The sequence below is a fragment of the Eptesicus fuscus genome, chromosome 7 (assembly GCF_027574615.1).
Source record: "Eptesicus fuscus isolate TK198812 chromosome 7, DD_ASM_mEF_20220401, whole genome shotgun sequence".
NCBI classification, from domain to species: Eukaryota; Metazoa; Chordata; class Mammalia; order Chiroptera; family Vespertilionidae; genus Eptesicus; species Eptesicus fuscus.
The window spans coordinates 5276231-5291546 of NC_072479.1; the positions used below are offsets into that span (position 1 = coordinate 5276231).

A 15316-nucleotide genomic window follows, 5' to 3' on the forward strand; every position below is an offset into this window, starting at 1 on the left:
AACCCATGCTTTTCTTGTGCTCACTATCCTGGTTTCTACATCCTCAAAACAAAACTCAAAATACAGTGACCAGGCCTGCTTACCCAAAAAACTGCATCGAACAACAATGGGGTTCAAGATGTTTTGAACTGAGGAAGGTAAAGAATTCTGTCCCTCAAATAACTGACAGGGTTTCTCAGGCCTCGAAGGTGACAGGCTTACTATTTCTGACAAACTCACACCCTCTCAGACATATTTCCTTTTAAAAAACGTATTACGATGTAGTTAACTAATGGCTTAGAAAGTTTCCCTGGGGAACCCTGATTGTAGAAGACACTGATGATGCAAGCAGAGCTGGCAGGAAGAAAATGGGCCAGCTGGTGATCCTAGCCCAGTGCAGGCTCCATAAGTCACACATAAAGTAAATGCAATGACAGTTCTAATGAGATTCGTCAACAACAAAAACTTTGAATTATCTAAGAAGACATTTCAAATGTGGCTGTATATGCACTGTCTTTAAGGATGAATGGAACCCTACCTGTTATCTTGACATGATCACTGATTAAATACCTGAATGTATTATCCTATCTAATAAGCTAATAAAGAGGGAATATGCTAATTGACCCTCATGCCACCACAAAGATGGTGGCACCCACAGCCAATAAGGAGGGAATATGCTAATTGACTGTCCCACCCTCAAAGATGGTGGCACCCACAGCCAATAAGGAGGGAATATGTTAATTGACTGTCCTGCCCTCAAAGATGGCAGTGCCCACGGCCAATAAGGAGGGAATATGCTAATTGACTGCCATGCCCTCAAAGATGGTAGTGCCCACAGCCACAATATGGCGACGTCCAGTCCCCTCAGCCCCGCCAGGGCACCTGCCTCTGGAGTCCCCCAGTCCCCTCAGGCCCCCAGCCTCCCAGGGCAAGTCCAAGGTGCAGGCAAGCCTCAGATGGTGGCTGCACAGCCACCCAGGGCCGCCCAAGGCTCAGGTAACCAGGGCCGGCAGAGGCTTGCACTGCTGGCAGTGGCAGCAGCAGAGGTGTGATGGGGCGTTGCCTTCCCCTGATTGTCGGGTCGCCTCTCGTCCCTGAGGGCTCCTGGACTGTGAGAGTGGGCAGGCCAGGCTGAGGGACGCCCCCTTCCAGTGCATGAATTTGCATGCACCGGGCCTCCAGTTACTAATAATATTTAAAATTGTATGTTAGGGGACAGCTAATTAGCAGGAGACAGCTAATCAATGTTTTCCTCTCATCATTGATGTTTCTATCTCTCTATCTCTCTCTCCCTTCCTCTCAGAAATCAATAAAAATATATTTTAAAAAATAAAATAAAATTTTAAGTTACTTTATATTTATCTTTAACTTATTTAATTTTACTTTATGTATTTATAACATACCTACCCATCACTAATTAATTAATAATACACATACATTGTGTTCTGTGAACAAAACTTTGGTACACTGATAATGGTGTGAAATTAAAAGGTGTTAGGAGAAAATAACGGTGTTAGAAGAGCACAGGTCCAGGTCACAGGGAGCCTGTTTGGTTCACAAACCCTTGGAGATAAAGATTATCATCACCCCAACATTACCCTGTACTTATGTTCACTGGCTCTTCAAACCCTGCAACACAATGCTTCCACCAGCATCAAAATAATTAAAACAGCTTCTAAAGGATCAAAGCCCAGTTATAAACAATGGGAAGCAGACTGGTGTGCTGGCCTCTTTTTTGTAACTGACATTTCAATAGCCTGCTAAGCCTACTGGCTGCGTTAGCTGCACAGCCTCCTTTTCTGTTCAAACCTGGAACAGCCTTAACGGAATCTGTCGGCCTGTCACTCAAAAGAAGAGCTTCATACCAAGTGAGCTGAACCAATTCATAGTGCTGTAGTCGGCAGCACGTATATGAAAATTAGAAAGACAGAGAGATTAACATGCCCCTGTGCAAGGATGACATGCAAATTCAGCTAGGGCCAATTTGTATTTCTTTTGTGCTCAGTCGTTTCCCTATATCAAAGTGTTTATGTTCATTTCATTGATTTAAAAGAGTTCTTTAGCCCTGACCTGTGCTGTTCAGTGGTTAAAGCATGGACTTGAGCACTGAAGGGTCACAGGTTCAATTCCCGGTCAAGGGCAGGTACCTGGGTTGTGGGCTCACTCCCATCCCCAGTGGGGACACGTGCTGGAAGCAACCAATCTATGTGTCTCTCTCACATTGATGTTTCTCTCCCCTACCCTCCCTTCCACTACCTCTGAAAAAGCAGTGGAAAAAATATACTCTGGTGAGGATTGCCAAAAATAAAAAATAAAAAACAATAATAAAAGAATTCTTTAGATATGAATAATTTTAATACTTTCTCTTTCAATATTGTGTATATATTTTCATTTGTTTGATATTGGAAGTTTTACATTTTTATAAACAAATCTATTGATGTTTTATTTTGTGGTTTCTTCCATTATTTACCTATCTTAAGATTACCATATTTCCTTTTATATTAGTATATGTTTATTAATATATTTTTATTGATTTCAGAGATGAAGGGAGAGGGAAAGAGTGATAGAAACATCAATGGTGAGAGAGTATCATTGACTGGCTGCCTCCTGCACACCCTGCACTGGGGATCAAGCCCACAACCTGGGCATGTGCCCTGACCGGGAATCAAACCATGACCTCCTGGATCATAGATTGATGCTCAGCCACTGAGCTATGTCGGTCGGACACCATATTTCCTTTTTTGTTTGTTTGTTTCTTTGTATATGGTATGAGGTAGGAATCTAATTTCATTTTTTTACATATAATATCATTCCTCCACTAATTTGTAATACCTCCACTATCTTACATCAACTTCTCATGTAAACATGCATTTGATTTCTATTCCTTTTGTTTATTTTTTATTCAATACCACTGTGTTTTAAGTGCTATACCTGCATGATAATTTTTTACTGGAATTGCACTGAACCTAGAGATTTATTTCTGTATAATTTACATCTCTTTAATATTGCTCTCTACAATCATAAAAACCTGGTCCATTTCTCTATTTACTTGAATCTTCCGTGCCTTTCAATAATATTTATAACTGATTTAATAAAGTTCTTGCACATTTTTGTTTATTTTAATTTGAAGTATTTTGTAGTTTGATTGTGGTGTGTTTTTTTTTGTTTGTTTGTTTGTTTTTACTCAAAGAAGGGTATTAAGGATTTTCTCATATAGAAAAACTTTAAAATAATCACTCTCAAAAGAGTGTCTTGGCCAGAAGTATTTTTACCCTAAAAACAATTTTAGATAGAAGGGAGCTCCACTTACCTTTGCTAGTTATTTACTACCTTCTGTTACTGTAAATGCATTTTTTCCAGGCCATTTTTTTCACATGTTTATTCAGCTCATGATGCATGTGGTAGGCAGTACTAACAGAGCTAGAGAACTCAATTGTCATTCATAACAATTGTCAATTCATAACGAATTGACAATTCATAACGAATTCAGAACTCAATTGTCATTCATAACACCTGTAAGGGCTGAGTAACTCATAACACATCATAAGGGCTCAGTAAATGTTTGCTGAATTTGTTGAATACAGGTGTGTTTTAAAAAAAATATTTATAAAAATTAACATTATAAATGCATTTTAGTTAATGGAAGAGAAGGCAAGTCCAATCTGGATCACTTACGTGATAACCATGGTTAGAATCCAGTTTGAGCTGGGCTGGAGAAAGAAGCAGGCTCAGGCCGCTGAGAGGCAATCTGGTTAGGTGCCTGTCCTTGACCAGAATCAAACCCGTGACCCTCCAGTTAGAGCATCAGGGGCTGATGCTCTAACCACTGATCCAAACCGGTCAGGGCTAACTTCTCCTTTTTTAAAGGATGATCATGCCAATTACCATGCCATAAAATGAATTAGAGAATCGTGGAATTATTTAAAGAGGTCTCCCAAGACCATTCAGGAAAGTAACACCACTTAAACAGCTGCTCAGCTGTGTTTTAATTGAAAAGTTACATCATAGGCTCAGTATATTGGCCTGCACAGGCTTCTGTTATAGCCCCAGTAAACCAGAAGCAACTCAGTTGCTGCTGCTGCTATAATTAACATTTCAAAAAGAAGAGAACTTCTTTCCATCATCCTTCTGGTCCCTTGCTCCCCAAGTGAGGGAATTACTTGAGGAAACAATCTTCTGTGTAAATTACACATCTGACCTTGAATGTGCAATTTTCCTACCTATATTAGAATCCATATTTACACAGCCCTTTAAAAAACATATTTCTATTGATTTCAGAGAGGAAGGAAGAGAGAGAGATAGAAACATCAATGATGAAAGAGAATCATTTATCAGCTGCCCCCTGCACACCCCCTCCTGGGGATCAAGCCCGCAACCTGGGCATGTGTACTTGACCGGGAATCGAACCTGAGACCCTTCAGTCCCCAGGCCGATGCTCTGTCCACTGAGCCAAACTGGCTAGGGCTACACAGCCTTTATGAGAACACAGATGAAAATTCTATTTTAAAGATCTGATGAGCTCATAAGGAAACTACAAAGTTTAATTCCAAGTAAATACAGGGTGTCCCCCCAAAATTTATACACACTTTAACAGCTGATAGCTGTTAAGTGAAAATGAAATGTATTTTAATAAACACTGCCTTTATAATTATTCAAAGTGTGTGTATAAATTTTGGGGAACAAAAACCAAAATATATAAATAAATAAATTAATTAATTAATTTTGGGGAACATCCTATATATTTGGGGATCATTGTCTCCCTTTTGATGCCCAGTGTTTTATCTAGTTTGGGAGATGCTATCCTTCTTCTAAACTGGGAGGATGAATTTTGTAGCTCATTATATACAAACATATTTTTCCTGGGAGAAATTTTCCAAGACTTTCTTATGCATCTCTCTGTCTATAGAGTTAATCAGTTTTTCCAGGTTTCCAAGAAAAGAATCCTACATTTTTCCTGTGAGGAAGTATATTACAGTCCTCCCTCCTCTTGTCCTGCTTCTGTTGTCTTCAATCCAGTCAAGTACATAGACTGTGGGCAATATTTCTTGTGTGACTATGAGATGGGAAATAAGTTTGCTTAGATATAATTGCCAGTTCACCTTGGAATCCCTTCTTGCCACCTCTTCTTATGATACTGCCCATCAAGTCTCCCATGATGTCTCAGTGCTACTACCTGCACCAGCAGTCAGCTTACCTCTACCAGCACTTTGAAGGCAAGCAGCAGTAAAAAGAGTTCCTCTCTCAAGTTCTTAAAGAGTCTGTGCTATTCTTGGAGTGTGAAGAAGGGAAAGGGCTGCGCAAATAGTTTCTAGCGCTTCAAAGGAAGGCGTCTTGCTTGTCATAAAACTCATCAACTCTCACAAAACTTTCTGGGAAACTATACAGAGAAGGTTGAACAAATCTTTCTTTGCCTTTTATCCAGAGTCAGAAAAATGACAAGAGGTACACAGCGGAAATAACTCCAGGTTGCAGGCCTGGAGCTGGTCCTTGGATGTCACTCACTCTCTTGGTGACACTGTGGAATCCTGGTATCCCCACTGAATTTCCATTTGCCCATCTACAAAGTGCTTGTAGAAACTGTATCAGTGCAAGTTCAACCAGAGAAACAAAATCAGTAGGAGATAGATAGTAAGAGACTGTTAGCAAAGAATTGGCTTACAAAATTGTGGAGGCTGGCAGGGCGAGTCTGAAGGCTGTCAGGAAGGGAGGCTGGATGGAACGCCAGGCCATGCACTGAGGCTACTGTCCACAGGCAGAATCCATCTTTAGGGGCCTCAGCCCTGCTCTTTAGGCCTTCAAGGTTTTTCAATACCCAGGACAATCTTCCTTGGTTATAGACTTTAATCGCATCTTTAAAATACCTCACAACAACACTTAGATGAGTGTTTGATTGTAACTGGGGACTGCAGCCTTGCCAAGTGGACACAACAAACTGATTGACCCTCACATGAATGTTTGTCCTTGCCAAGTCCCAGACATGTGTAATAATGCATTCCCATGTTTATTGCAGCATTACTTACAATAGCCAAGATATGGAAGCAACAATGAATGGATAAAAAATAAGTGGTACATATATACATGTAATGGAATATTATTTAGCTATAAAAATAATTAAATCTTGCCATTTGCAACAACATGGATGGACCTAGAGAATATTATGCAAGTAAAAAAGTAAGACAGAGAAAGACAAATGCATACAGAGAACAGATTGGTGGTTGCAAGAGGCAGGGGGCGGGGCTTGGAAGAAATGAGTGAACTTTTTGTGTGTGGTTTAAATAAACTATATAAAAATATTTTTAAAAAAGACATTTTTCTCTTAAAAGGGCTGGTGACAAACATTCAGAGATTGATATACTTCAGTAACCTCACAGTTTAGGGATTAATTTTTGCTTCCTGATTTTTAAGACCAGGATGTTCATAGGTGCTTGTTATAAATGGGCTTTAGTGACCATTCACAAAGTATTCATAAGATAAAAACATTATAAAATGTCCAAAAACAATGAAAGAAAGAATGCTTTGGGAAGTTGCAGGCATGTCATAATGGCCTGTACTTTAATCATAGGTGCTAACATGGGTCATTCTCAAAGATAGACCACATGTTAGGAGACAAACTAAGTCTCTACAAGTTCAAGAAGATTGAAATCATATCAAGCACCTTCTCAGATCACAATGGCATGAAATTAGAAATAAACTACAATAAAGACACTTTAAAACATTCAAATATGTGGAGACTAAATAGCATTTTATTAAACAATGAATGGGTTACCAATGAGATCAAGGAAGAAATTAAAGCTTCCTGGAAACAAATGAAAATGAACACAAAAATAACCCAAAATCGATGGGATACAGTGAAAGCAGTCCTGAGAGGGAAGTTCATAGCACTACAGACCTACCTCAAAACAGAAGAAAAACTTCTAATAAATTATCTAACCCTATAACTTAAAGAATTAGAGAACAATAAGAAAATCCAAGAGTAAGTAGAAGGAAGGAAATAATAAAGATCAGAGTGGAAATAAATGGCATAGAGACTAAAAAAGAAATACAAAAGATCAATGAAACCAAGAGCTGGTTCTTTGAAAAGATAAACAAGATTGATAAACCTTTAGCCAGACTCATCAAGAAACAAAGAGAAAGGGACCAAATAAATGAAATCAGAAACAAAAGAGGTGAAGTAACAACTGACCCCACAGAAATAGAAAGGATCATAACAACCTGGACGATATGGACATATTCCTAGAAAAATACAATCTTCCAAAACTCAATCAGGAAGAATCAGAAAACCTGAATAAGCCAAAACTACTGATGAAATTGAAACAGTAATAAAAAACAAACAAACAAAAACACAACCAGCAAACAAAAGCCGTGGTCCGGATAGTTTCACAGAAGAGTTTTACCAAACATTCAAAGAACAACTAACACCTATCCTCCTCAAACTATTCCAAAAAATCTAGAGGAAGGAACACTTCCAACCTCTTTTTATCAGGCCAGCATTAACCTAATCCCAAAACCAGATAAAGACACTACAAAGTAAGAGAATTACAGGCCAATACCCTAATGAATTTAGACGCTAAAATCCTCAACAAAATATTAGCAAATCAGATCCAGCAATACATTAAAAAGGTCATACATCATGACCAAGTGGGATTCATTCCAGGGATGCAAGGCTGGTATAATACTCACAAATCCATAAATGTGACACATCACATAAACAAATTGCAAGACAAAAATCACATGATCATATCAATGGACACAGAAAAAGCATTTGACAAAATCCAACACCCTTTTTTTAATAAAAACTCTCAACCAAGTGGGAATAGAGAAATTATACCTCAATATAATAAAGGCCATATATGACAAACCTACAGCCAACATCATACTCAAGGAGCAAAAACTAAAACCATTTCCCCTAAGAACAGGAACAAGACAGGAATGTCCATTTAACCACTCTTAGTCACAGCAATCATACAAGAACAAAAAAATAAAAGGCATCCAAATTAGAAAGGTGTCTGAGCAACGAATGAATGATTACTCTGACACATGTTTCTGTGAAAGAGAGGGCTAAAGGACTGCTTGGCTATAGGAACCAAACAGTCCCATTCGCCTGTCTCCTTAGGCTTTTATTATAACAACAGCTTGAACTAAAATTAACTTCTAGATACTATCAGCAGGGTAAGTATCCTTGAGAAGACACATGCATCTGCAGTGTCCTTTATATATATACTTTTATTGATTTTTTACAGAGAGGAAGGGAGAGGGATAGAGAGCCAGAAACATCGACCAGCTGCCTCCTGCACACCCCCTACCGGGGATGTGCCCGCAACCAATGTACATGCCCTTGACTGGAATCGAACCCGGGACCCTTGAGTCCGCAGGCTGATGCTCTATCCACTGAGCCAAACCGGTTTTGGCTGCAGTGTCCTTTAAGCAAGGACGTCTAAAGACTAAACATAAAGATTCCAGTAAAACACCCAGGGACTCAGATTTGTTTAGAAAAGTCAAGGCAGGGTGGTCACCTTTGGCCAGCTCCCTTTGGAGGCTCCTGACCTTTCCGAGATTCCTCCTCACAAACTTTCAAATCAAGTCCCGTGCTTCCCCACAGAAAGGTGGAAGTATTCACAGATGAAATGATATTGTACACAGAAAACCCTGAAGACTCCACCAAAAAAACCTACTAGATTTAATAAATGAATTCAGCAACAAGATATAAAATTAGCACCCAAAAATCAATAGCATTTTTATACACCAATAATGAAGTCTCAGAAAGAGAAACTAAACAAATAATCCCATTTACCACTGCAACAAAAAAAAAAATTAAGATACTTAGGAATAAAGTTAACCAAGGAGGTAAAAGACCTATAATCAGAAAACTACAGGACATTGAAAAAAGAGATAGAGGAAGATATACACAAGTGGAAGAATATACTGTGTTCATGGATTGGTCATGGAATCAACATCATTAAAATGCCAATATTACCCAAAGCAATCTATAGATTCAATGTAATCTTTATTAAAAGACCAGCTGTATATTTCACAGATTTAGAACAAACACTTTAAAAATTTATATGGAACCCCAAAAGACCCCAAATAGCCACAGCAATTTTTTTAGTTTTTTTTCTTTTAACTTATCTTTATTGTTGAAAGTATTTACAGATGTCCCCTCCTTTTTTCCCCATTGACCTCCTCCACCCCACATCCCCCGCAGGCCTTCACCACACTATTGTATATATGGATTATGCATATATGCATATAAGTTCCCCAGTTAATCTCTCCTCATACTACCCCCCACCTCCGCCTTCCCTCTGAGATTCCTCAGTCTGTTCCATGCTTCTATGTCTCTGGATCTATTTTGTTCATCAGTTTGTTTTTGTTCATTAGATTCCACATATTCCAGTTCACCTTGGAATCCCTCTCAGGACTGCTTTCACTGTATCCCATCGATTATATGAGATAATCTGATACTTGTTTTTCACTGACTGGCTTACTTTGCTTAGCATCATACTCTCCAGGTCCCTCCATGCTGTCTCAAAGGATAAGAGATCCTTCTTTTTTACAGCTGCATTGTATTCCATGGTGTAAATGTAACACAGCTTTTTCATCCACTCACCTACCAGGTTGTTTCCAGATCTTAGCTATTGTAAATTGTGCTGCTATGAACATAGGGGTGCATATATTCTTTCTGACTGGTATTTTGGGTTTCTTAGGATATATTCCTAGAAGTGAAATCACTGGGTCAAATGGAAGCTCCATTTTTAATTTTTAATTTTTCAGGTAAACTCCATACTGTTTTCCACAGTGGCCAATAGTAATCTTGAGAAAGAAGAACAAAGTTGGAAGGATCACAATACCAGATATCAAGTTACTAGAGGCCCGGTGCACAAAATTCGTGCACGGGGTGGGGGGTGGGGAAGGTGTCTTTCAGCCCAGCCTGCACCCTCTCCAATCTGGGACATCCCTCTCACAATCCAGGACTGCTGGCTCCCAACTTCTCACCTGCCTGCCTTCCTGATTGCCCCTAACCGTTTCTGCCTGCCAGCCTAATCACCCCCTAACCACTCCCCTGCCAGCCTGATTGATGCCTAACTGCTCCCCTGCCAGCCTGATTGCCTCTAACTGCCCTCCCCTGCAGGCCTGGTCACCCCTAACTGCCCTCCCCTGCAGGCCTGGGTCCCCTCCAACTGCCCTTCCCTGCAGGCCCAGTTACCCCCCAACTTCACTCCTCTGCCAGCCTGGTCACCCCTAACTGCCCTCCCCTGCAGGCTTGATTGCCCACAACTGCCCTCCCCTGCAGGCCTGATCCCTCCCAACTGCCCTCCCCTGCTGGCCATCTTGTGGTGGCCATCTTGTGTCCACATGGGGGCAGCCATCTTTGTGTGTTGGAGTGATGGTCAACTTGCATATTACTCTTTTATTAGATAGGATAGAGGCCTGGTGCACGGGTGGGGGCCAGCTGATTTGCCCTGAAGGGTGTCCTGGATCAGGGTGGGGGTTCCCTTGGGGCATGGGGCGGCCTGGGCGAAAGGCCTGTGGTGGTTTGCAGGCTGGCCACGCCCCCCGGTGACCCAAGCAGAGGCCCTGGAATCTGGGATTTATTTATCTTCTATAATTGAAACTTTGTAGCCTTGAGCAGAGGCCAGGGCCAGCCAGGAAGTTTGGCTTCCTCCATCACTGGGGAAACCCAAGCCTCCTGCTTGCTCCGTGGCCACAGCCATTTTTGTTGGGATTTATTTATCTTCTATAATTGAAACTTTGTAGCCTTGAGCAGAGGCCTGAGCCAGCCAGGGTGTGCAGGAAGCTTGGCTTCCTCCATTGCCAGGGAAACCCAAGCCTCCTGTTCGTTCCATGGCCACAGCCATCTTAGTTTGGTTAATTTGCATACTTGCTCCTGATTGGCTGTGGGTGTGGCTTGTGAGTGTAGCAGATGTACAGTCAATTTGCATATTACTCTTTTATTAGATAGGATATTACAAAGCAATTGTTCTCAAAACAGCCTGTTACTAACACAAGAACAGGAATATAGACCAAGAACAGAGAACCAAGAAATTAACCCAAGCCATTATGCTCAATTAATATTTGACAAAGGAGGCAAGAGCATACAATGGAACAGAGACAGTTTTTTCAATAAATGGTATTGGGAAAATTGGACAGGTACAGGCAAAAAAATGAAACTAGACCACCAACTTACACCATACACAAGAATAAACTAAAAATGGATAAAAGACTTAAATGTGGGTCTTGAAACTATAAAAATATTAGAAGAAACTATAGGCAGCAAAATTTCAGACATCTCTGGTAGCACTATATTTGCCGATACATCTCCTAGGGCAAGGAAAACTAAGGAGAAAATAAACAAATGGGAATAAATCAAACTAAAAAGCTTCTGCACAGCAAAAGAAACCATCAACAAAATGAAAAGGGAGCCCACTGTATGGTAGAACGTATTTGGCAATGATACATCTGATAAAGAGTTAATTTCCAAAATATATAAGAAACTCAATACACCTTAACAAAAGGCAGATAAACAAACTAATTTTAAAAATTGACAAAAACCTAAATAGACACTTCTCCAAAGGGGACATACAGATGACAAAGAGACATGAAAAATGCTCAAAGTCACTGATCATCAGAGAGATGCAAATTAAAATCACAATGAGGTATCACCTCACACTTATCAGAATGGCTACCATCAACAAATCAACAAATGACAAGTGGTGGGGAGGTTGTGGAAAAAAGGGAACCCTAGTATACTGCTGGTGGGAATGCAGACTGGTGCAGCTACTATAGAAAACAGTATGGAATTTCTCCAAAAAATTAAAAATGGAACTGTCATTTGATCCAGTGATTCCACTTCTAGGAATATATCCTAAAAAAACCGAAAGAATATATGCACCCCTATGTTCATAGCAGCACAATTTACAATAGCTAAGATCTTGAAATAGCCCAAGTGCCCATCAGTAGATGAGTGGATGAAAAAGCTGTGGTACATTTACACCATAGAATACTACGCAGCTGTAAAAAAGAAGGATCTCTTACCCTTTGAGACAGCATGGAGGGACTTGGAGAGTATGATGCTAAGCAAAATAAGCCAGTCAGAGAAAGACAAGTATCACATAATCTCACTCATATGTGGAATCTAATGAACAAAACAAACTGATGAACAAAATAGATCCAGAGACAGAGAAGCATGGAACAGACTGTTGAATCTCAGAGGGAAGGTGGGGTGGTTGGGTGGGTAGAAGAGATTATCTGGGGAACACATGCATATGTGCATAGCCCATGGACACAGACAATAGTGTGGTGAAGCCCTGGTGGGGGGAGAGTCAATGGGGAACAAAGGGGGCGGGCATCTGTAATGCTTTCAACAATAAAGATAAATTTTTAAAAAATTATAGGTTTTAAGTATAGACAAGGATATGCAAATTACTAAAGGGAAGTCTTCAAGCTCAAAGGCCTTCATGGTACTTCAAATTATGTACAGAAAAACACTGGAATTCTCAAACCTTGAGCTGTTCATGAAAAATAGCCCATATGGTTTCCAGAACACTGGGTTTAATTCAGAAACCATTTTATAGATGTTTGTTTTTTCATAGGAAGAGGAGACATAGGGAAGGAGAGAAGTCACCTGTGGTGTAGCACAGACACAATGAATTCTCTCTAACAAGAAGCAAAGAGCCTGTTACCCTGTACATTCTTGGTTAAGTCAGGTAATCATAGGTTTGGCCACTGCATAATCACCATGTAATTGACACAGACCACTCAACCGGTCCTTTCCCCTGGAATCCAGTTAATTGCTGGAATTAAATAGACTGACATTCTCTGGGGAAAATGGCTCCACCTTGGCTGTAAGTAGATGCTTTCCGGGAATTAGCACTCTGCCTCACCGAGCTGCCCAAGTGGAAACACGCAGATTGCCCTTAAGGAGGCAAGGGTTCTCTCTCCACGTGGGAGTGCTGCAAAGGTAAAGGAGAAGGTGTTTTATGCCCAGACTGTTACACGAAGTAATTAACTGATGGTGCTGTGTGTCTCCCCTACACAAACACCAGAATTTATTAAACCTTCATGCAGCTCAGGCACATTCACTTAAGCTTAGACTCTGGGGCCAAAAGGACCATTCAATTAAATCAAAAGATCAAATATAACTAAGTAATATCTGTGTATTTCTATATATTCTCTAAGTAATTACATCTGGTCCCATGGCTTTAATTACCTACTACCTAAAAATTGATGACTCTAAAATGTCTATTTAACCACTCCTCTGGGAAGAAATTAGAATATCTAGTTGCCTGCATGCTGGCTACTCATTAAAATTTTTTTAAAAACTGTATTTTTAGCATAAGTATCTTGGCCTCGCTGAGTTCCTAGGAAAAGAGAATCAAATCACTTCCTAACAGCCTCTCAAAAAATTCATAACAGGAGCCTATGCTCAGTGCTTCTCTCACCCGGAGCTGAGTGTTCATTGTGTACCCCCTCGCCCCACAACACACTACTACTGCCCAGACACCCCAAGGTGAGAAAAATGGCTATAGAGCAAATCACAAGGAAATCTCATTTTAAAATAGTACTTATTAAAATGTGGCAGTGGGTGATAACATCTGGTTATGACAACATCAATAGTTCTTTCATATAAACCCTGTCCTAAAAGGCCATCAAGCATATAAGTCTCCCTTAGATGGCAGATGAATGACTGAGAACTGGCTCTGATGTTGGATTTCTATATATTAGAAGTTTTCTGTGTGGTTTTCTGGGCTGATGAGTGTAAGGAGCATGTATTAGCTCAGGATTCTCCAGAGACAGAGAACCAATAAAATGTTTAAGAAGAGAGAGATTTATTTTAAGGAATTAGGGTTTAGGGATGAGGATTAAGGGTATATTTTAAAGGAATTGTAGAGCTAGCAAGCCCAAGATTTGCAGAGCAGGCTGGCAGGCAGGAGACCCAGGGAAGACTTGATGTTGCAGCTGGAGTCCAAAGGCTGTCTGGAGGCAGAATTCCCTCTTCCCTGGGGGCCACAGTTTGTTTTCTCATGTCTTTCAGCTGATTGGATGAGGCCCACCCACATTAAGTCTATTGATTTAACTATTAATCACATTTCAAAAAAAATACCTTCACAACATCTAGACTGGTGTTTGACCAAAGACTGGGTAGTATGGCCTAGGGGAATTAACACATAAAGTGTCAACAGCAAGTTCCAGAATTTTCCAGAAGCTGAAAGGCCATCTCAGAAGATGGCATGCCTGAACTGAGACCAGCCTTTTTGCTTCCCTGTGGCATGCCTTTCATTGCCTGCTGGAGTGAAGCTGATCCCTGCTCCTGGGCAGAGGGTCTGGTTCCCAGCCAGTGTCAGGCCCAGCCCCTGGGAAAGGTGGGGGCTCAAGGGCACGCCCACTGGCTCCTCTAGTCTAAAACCAGCTACAGCTAGTCCTTCCTGTTCATGTAGGGAGGGGAAGAGGAGGAGAAAGATGCCTCTAAGTCACCATAGAGGTGCTGATAAATTTCTCTAGGCGTTCAGTGAGAAGAGGTGTCTGGTATTGGAGATCCCAACAGCTGTCACCTGGACTAGTGGGATTTCCAGTCACTCGCTCACCACAGGAGCAATGCCATTGTCACTGCAGATGACCTAACTCTTACACACTCCTATGCTAGCACCAACACCACATAACTCATAGAGGAGTAGAGAACAATCAACAGAGCCTCTCAGTTTGCTGAACTGAATTGAAAAATGTTCTGAAGAGATCATGGGGGCTGGAAACTGACAACCTAAGTGTGAGCTGTGTTCTGCTGGTCTTTGTTCCCCCTGCTAACCCAGAACCCTGGTGTCTACAGAGACCTCCAGCAGCTCTGGGATGCCAGGAGAGGTCAAGTCTCCCTCTATCTCTTCCTCTGCTCCTGGTCACAGTCCACTGCTAACTAACTCCTCATCCACCAGACACCGAGTTCACCACTTCCTGCAAGTTCCTGAGGCTTTGCCACTTTCAAGGCATAGAGCCTGCAGGTGTCCAAACCTCGGCATTTATGGAGATCTATGAAAGGCTTCTGAGTTCTTACCATCAGTCTTCCCTCTTCCATGGGCCAGAGATTCATCCATAAGCTGGGCCATGAGACAAGTCAGAAGACAACACTCTGCAACTGTCCTTCCAATGCCTCAGATTTTTATACTGGACTGTCCTGTGCATACCTGGCTCCTACTTCCCTGCAAGGAAACTCCTCCACTCCACCTCCTTCCTTTTGCTCTTCCCTGCCAGTTACCCAGCCATGCCAGTCATATCCTGATGTTAGACTCCATTTAGGCTCAAGCTGGAAGCCCTGTCATTCTTGCAATGTATTCCTCTGTCCTTTTTTTTT

The 15316-nt window shown here is 41.0% G+C and overlaps 1 protein-coding gene and 1 non-coding gene across 2 annotated transcripts in view; both read left to right on the top strand.

Moving 5' to 3' along the window:
• Nucleotides 1-15316, top strand: part of ATP12A (ATPase H+/K+ transporting non-gastric alpha2 subunit) — a 93981-nt gene that overhangs the window by 40305 nt on the left and 38360 nt on the right.
• Nucleotides 1868-1971, top strand: LOC114228540 (U6 spliceosomal RNA). Its single transcript, XR_003614694.1, has one exon. It is a non-coding gene; the product is annotated as a U6 spliceosomal RNA (small nuclear RNA).